Genomic DNA, 6,744 nt, shown 5'->3' with positions numbered 1-6,744 from the left:
AAAATTAAAAAAAAAAAGAAACCACTTGATAAAAAAAAAAAAAAAGACAGAGAACTCATCCTATGAAAAACCCTGCAAATAGCTTGAGGGGTGGAGGAGGTAGGGACTACAGGGAGCAGTGGGACAAGGTTCCAGGAAGAGGTGACAGTTGTCTGTGCTGTCCAGAGTAAGGAAGAGTTCCACAGGCAACTGGGAAGCCCTGAGGCCCCGCTGACACCCCACTTGCTGCATGCAGGGCCTGCACACAAGTATCTCAGGTGGAGCCTGAAGAGGGGTGCTCATGTGCTGGTCAGCCCTGATAGCCCCAGGTGGCAAGCAGACATGGAGTGCCCAGTCCCCAGCAAGGGACACCTGGGCCAGGCTGCTCAGCCATGGAGCCACTGTCTCTGCGACAGGACCATCTGTGATGGGAAGACACAGTGCTTTCTCTGCCCAGCTCCAGGGGTAACAGAGTGGATGTTCCTGGCCCTGGCTGTTGCTGTAGAAGACTTTCTTACCTTCACTGAGCCTTAGTTTGCTCCTGCCTATAAAGCAGGTATTATATGAAGTATGGCCCCAAAATGTGGTGAGTGTGTAAAGCTTTTCAAAATGATCACAATAAGAGACACTGCTATTAATTCCCACTCAAACTCTACTCTCTTCCATCAAACACACTTATTCCTTTGTTCTTGCCATTTTCTAAAGCAGCTCTGGAAGCCGTCTTTCCTGAGTGTCTTTAGTTGCCCTATTTGTGACTGCTTCAGGGTCCTGAATCAGTTTCCAACATTTCCTTTTCATGATCATCTTTTGCTTTTGGGAAGAGCCACAGTGCCAGATACAGTGCACGAGGCTGACAAGGACACAGTGTAATGCCTCTTTGTGGCAGACATTGCCATAAACATTTGAATAGATTCAGGACATCAAGGCAAACCAGGAAAGATGCAAGAGAGAATTTCCAAGGACTCCATGAGAAAGTAGCAAGAATGGTGGGGTAAGTGTCTTTGGACTGAGAAAGACTCAGGTCAATGTGCCTTTGACTGTAATACTTTTTGGACTTCCTTTTTTTCTTTTGAGACAAAGTGTCACTGTGAAGTTCAGGCTGGCCTTGAACTCATGGCAGTCTTCCTGCCTCTGCCTGCAGTGCTGGGATTACAGACACGTGCCACAGGACCTGGCCCATATTTTTTTTAATTTTATTTAAATATTTATTATATTTTGTGATCACATCTTACAGCCATTTTTGTGAAGGTTAATCATGTTTTTAAGGCATCTGACCCAGTTTCTTCATTATAGGAAAGGTTTGCTGGATGGCAGAACTCACTAGTGGGGCACAGTTGATGGGTGGTCCATGGTGAATCCTTAAAGGTATGACCGGACCACCCAAAGTCACCATACTCCATGCTTGGCTCCACAGCAGCTTTTTCCCATGAGGCCAGGCCACTACCAACACCAACGCAGCCCTGTGACTTGTGCCTCACGCCCCCACCCCCACCCCAGTTTCATGATGGTGTGAGGACAACACCATAAAGACTCCCTGGACAGGCATCAGGTGGCCCTTTGTTGAGCTACACAGAGACAAAGCAGCTTAAACGGAATACCTAGCAGGCTTCTTTCTGCACATTCATAGTCCTCCAGATTTAAGGAGATCAAGTTTCTCCTGTAGGCATAGATTGTATTAGAAGAAGAAGAGAAAAACTTAAAATGATGGAGGTGCAGAGCTAGGGGAGGTGGATAAAGAGAAAGAAAACCCGTTTTCCATAAGCTACATTGCTGGGAACAAATTAGAGAGTGGCGAAGTTGCAGCTCCCAAAACAGCTTCTATCTACTTTCTCAGCAAGTAGAAACTGACATCAGTAAGTCTGGCTGGGACAGGGGACACACACTGAGTGGCAGCAAGCCATGTGGCTTACTCTGCATGTGGCTTACCCAGGCACTGCGCCTCCCCAGCCCCATGCTGTAAGGAGCCTGCACCTGCCCCAGCCCCTGCCTGGGTCTTGGCTGTGATTGTTACTGGCTGCCACTGGCTCAGGCCCTCCCTTTGACAATATCAGAGCATGCTCCCAAATGATAAGTGAGAAGGACTGAGCCCTTGCTGTGAGATACATGTACTACCTAAGTGTCCACAAGTGACCTGGTGACTTCAGCCCTCCAGGTTGCAGGGCAACCCTCCTTTCAGTGACTCCATCCTAGTTGTTAGTAGCAGAGAGGTCACTGTCCCCAAGGATTCCTGAGCTCACAGGAACAACCTGCCATGCCACGTCTTGTTGCCCCAGCCTCTGCACACCCTGCCCCTCACAGCTGCTCCTCAGCCTGAACACAAGCCAGCGTCTCCATCCCGACTCAGCAAGTGCTGAGCTAGTATTTCAGTACAATTCCACTGAAGGCTTAGAAGTGAGAGATGTACACACAGAGGTTAATTTACAACTGCTACTGAGCTTTCTTGCCATAACACTTTCTGCTCCAAACCTGATCCCAGAACAACCTGCCTGGCTCCTGGCAGGACTCCACGTACAGAGCGTAAAGTTAGAAATATCTCTTGAAAAGTGGAATATTATCTGGTGTGGTAACACACACACGTACCTGTAATGAGGTTGAGGCAGGAGGATCACTGACAGTTTGAGGACAGCCTGAGCTACATAGTGAGTTCAAGGCCATTCTGGACTATATTGCAAGACTTTGACTCAAAAAAAGAGTTTATTATTATAGATTCCAGTCCAGAAAAATAATTACATTTAATTTTATATGAATTCATCAAAAGAAACTTAAGTGAAACTGAAAGAAATGTTGAGCATTTAGTTTTCTATCTTGTATTCAGTGCTGGGCATTAAACCCAAGGCCTCATACCTGCTGCACAAGCACTCTGCCACCAACTATATCAGCAGCCCACATGGTTTTTTTCACCTTAAAAGGTATCTCTAATCTGGGTGTGGTGATGCATGCCTGTAATCCCAGCCCTTTGGGAGGATGAGTCAGGAGAATGGCAAATTTGAGTCCATCTTGGACAACTGAGTAACTTAGGGAAAGCACAGCTGTCCCCAGAATAAATAAATAAATAAATAAATATGGATATAATTTAATGCAAAGGTGATTCTCACTAACACATAAACACACACAGCTTAAAATGATTCCTGTAAGGCTAAAAAAATTATGCAAAACAACAAATAATATATTATTCTTTTTTTTTTTTTTTTTTTTTTTTTTTTTTTTTTTTTTTTTTTTTTTTTTTTTTTTTTTTTTTTTTGGTGGAACTGGGGATTGAACTCAGGCTTTCGCGCTTGCCAGGGAAGCACTCATTCCACTGAGCCATCTCCCTGGCCCCTTAATATATTATTCTATTAATTACATGTTTGTACTGTAAGCAACATCCATTAATCCTTCATTCTAGGTGGAGATGTTTATATTCTCACACCATGTGCTATATTTCTATTTTTTAATAGCTGCATTAATATGTTAATCAGGTTATCAGTGTTTCTTAGTTAATAACTACAGCTCCCATGGGTGTTTGGAATTTTATTTTGTAATGGGTCTCGCAGTCCCCATCAGTCCTTCTGAACTCTTTCCTAAAATCACTGCTTTTTTTCATAGTACATTTGCGAGATTTCCTTATTAAGTAGCACTGCTGTTGGGGCTCATGGTGAGGCTCTCATGGGTTCCTTTATATTTGAGAATGTCTGCTCTTGAATGACAGCATGACATTGTACACACATTGTTCTGTGTACAATGTCTTAGGTGACACCCCCTTCCCCCAGAAACCTGGAGCCCTTGTTCTATCGTCTCAGGGAATTGATCATTGCTATGGAGGGAGCCTGGAGTCAGTGTGAGTTCCCCAAGCTCTTGGAGGTGATTTGCTTTCACTTCTTTGACATCTGAAGCACACTTTCCCTCTAGGCCAGTTCAACAGCCCACTCTGCCATGTTCAGCAATGACTATTCATAAGCAAACCATCCTGGGGAGCCACATTGCTTTTGGCCTGCCTCTTCTCATAGCAGAGACATCTTTAGTACACCTTCATTTCTACCACTGGATGAATGTTCATCACAGAACAGTACTGAACACTTGATGCATCTTGACCTGAAGGCTCAGAACTTACAAAAGCAGAGCCAACTTCCCTCCATCCTCCCATGGGAACTGGGAGGGACGGGGCAGGGTGCTGTGCTGCCAGGGACACACAGCAACAGTACTAATCTAGCTCCTACTGCCTGAGAAGGTGGTGAGGAAGAGAGCATTATGGGTAATGGCAAATCTGCATTTCAATTTAATAGTGCAAATTAAACCCATTGTTGTCATCAAGAAAAGAAGAAGATGAGAATCAGTAATACTACACTACTAGAGAGATTAAAGAAGGGGAATTGAACACAATTTTGAAAGAGGTTCTAAAAGGTGTTAATACAAACTAAGAAAATTAATGAAGGTTAAAAACAATGTGTCTCCTCAATTAGCTTTTTTTTTTTTTTTTTTTTTTTTGGTGGAACCAGGGATCAAACTCAGGCCCTTGCACTTGCCATGGAAGTGCTTATTCCACTGAGCCATCTCCCCGGCCCCAAATTATCATTTTTTACAAGGAGAACTTTTTCCCTTATATCAAAGGCTGGGCGCTTCCTCTTATGAAAATACAGCCTGATTATTTTAAAAGGAAAAGAGATTAAAAATAGATTTATAAAGCTGGATGTGGTGGTGCACTCCTTGTAACTCCAGTACTCAGGAGGCTGAGGCAGGAGGATCACTGCAAGTTTGAGACCAGCCTGAGCTACAAAGTGAGCTCAAGGCAACCTGAACTGCATAGCGAGACCCTGACTCAAAAACTAAGAGCCCACCAAATAGCTCAGCAGATTAAAGCAAATGTTTAGGCAGACACAAGGACAGGGGTTCAATTCCCAGCATGTCTCCGGGGGCTAGCTGAGACAGTGACTGAGACTGGGTGTGGTAGCCTGCCCTGGTAATCCCAGGGCTCAGGAGGCTGAAAACAGAAGGATCACTACAACTCTGACCTGTATAGTAAGACCCTGTACTAAATACATTTTTTAAGAAAAGCTAATTACTCCAGCTCCAGAGGCCTAGCGTGCAGGCCCAGACCCTGTCTAGCTCCCGCAATTCTGCACCGGCGGCTCCTTGCCCAGGACCTGTGCCTCGCCCACTCCTGGTATGCGCATGGGGCACTGGGCCCAGGAAGCGCCCTCCCGTGCCATGGCGCACTCCCGGATGCAGTCAGGCCTGCGGGACATGCAGAACCTGCAAGAAGACCCAGAGGAGCTTTTTATAAAACTAGAGAAGATTGGAAAGGACTCTTTCTGTGAGGAGTTCAAAGGCATTGACAGTCGAACTCAGAAGGTGATTGCCATAAAAATCATTGATGTGGAAGAAGCTGAAGATGAGATAGAAGACGTTCAACAAGAAATCACAGTGCTGAGTCAGCATGACAGCCCATATGTGACCAAATACTATGGTATCTGAAGGATACGAAGTTGTGCATAATAATGGAATATCTTGGTGGTCACTCTGCACTGAATCTGTTGGAACCTGGCCATTTAGACGAGACTCAGATCGCCATCATATGGAGAGAGATCCTGAAGGGACTCAGTTGCCTGCACTCTGAGAAGAAGATCCACAGAGATATCAAAGTGGCCAATGTTCTGCTGTCCGAACATGCAGAGGTGAAGCTGGCTGACAGGAGTGGCTGGCTAGCTGACCGATACCCAGATAAAAAAGAACACCTTCTGGGCAACCCCTTCTGGATGGTGCCCAAGGTCATCAGTCAGCCTAGACTCGAAGGCAGACATCTGGTCCCTGGGCATCACGGTTAAAGAGCTGGGGGGGGGCACCCCACTCCGAGCTGCATCCCATGAAGGTTCTGTTCCTCAAACCTAGAAGGAAACTACAGCAAGCCCCTCAAGGAGTTCATGGAGGCCTGTCTGAACAAGGAGCCAAGCTTTAGATCTATGGCAAAGGTTGTGAATGATGAACCTCAAGTACAAGTTCATCATTCACACCACCAAGAAGATGTCCTATCTGACCGAGCTCATTGATAGGTACAAGAGGTGGAAGGCTGAGCAGAGCCGTGGTGACTCAAGTTCCAACGACTTGGATGCGGAGACAGACAGACAGGCGTCAGGGGGAACAACTCCAGGAACTGGATCTTCATCATCCAAGAGGAGGACCCCCAAGAATCTCCAGAATGGAGCCCTTCAACCCTCAAGGTTGGAAAGAAGTAAGATGAAAGACATGCCAAAGAGGTCTTTCTCTCAGCATGTTTGTTTGTTTTTTCTTTCGTTTTGTTTTGTTAATTTTAGGGAAGGGTCTACAAGGTGTTCAGTCTCACTACTAGACTCAGTGATCTGCCTGTTTACAGCCTCCCAAGAGCTGGGATTATAGGCACACGCTACCATGCCCAGCTTCAACTGCTGTCTCAGCACTCAGGTGGATTGGGAGGGGAGGGGGAAGGCATGGCAGGCCCAGTGATTGAACCCCTGGCCATTGTGCCTGCTTGCAAGTGCTTTAATCCACTGAGTTGTTTGGCCTACGCTGGGAGTACTATTTTTATGTGGATTATGTAGCATATGCAGCCATTATAAAGGACCCTGAGACTGCCAAAAAGCCTTATGGGCATACATTGAGTTGGGAAAATAGTTCAACATGTTGGCACAGGTAGGTCAACTCTAGAGAGCTGAGCATTAAAACGAGCCTGATTAACTTTATCTAAGGCAGTTTTAGCCTTTGGTATAAGTGTTCTTTTATTTATTTATTTATTTATTTATTTATTTATTTAAA

The 6,744-nt window shown here is 45.4% G+C and overlaps 1 pseudogene; it reads left to right on the top strand.

The window, feature by feature from the left end:
- The first annotated feature begins 5,163 nt into the window (after window positions 1-5,163).
- Window positions 5,164-6,744, top strand: part of LOC101576543 — a 24,545-nt pseudogene continuing 22,964 nt past the window's right edge.

Source organism: Octodon degus, unplaced genomic scaffold (assembly GCF_000260255.1).
Source record: "Octodon degus isolate 3935 unplaced genomic scaffold, OctDeg1.0 scaffold00122, whole genome shotgun sequence".
Lineage (NCBI taxonomy): Eukaryota > Metazoa > Chordata > Mammalia > Rodentia > Octodontidae > Octodon > Octodon degus.
Note: the sequence above shows the minus strand (reverse complement) of the source record. Positions and strands in the feature narration are given on the sequence as shown.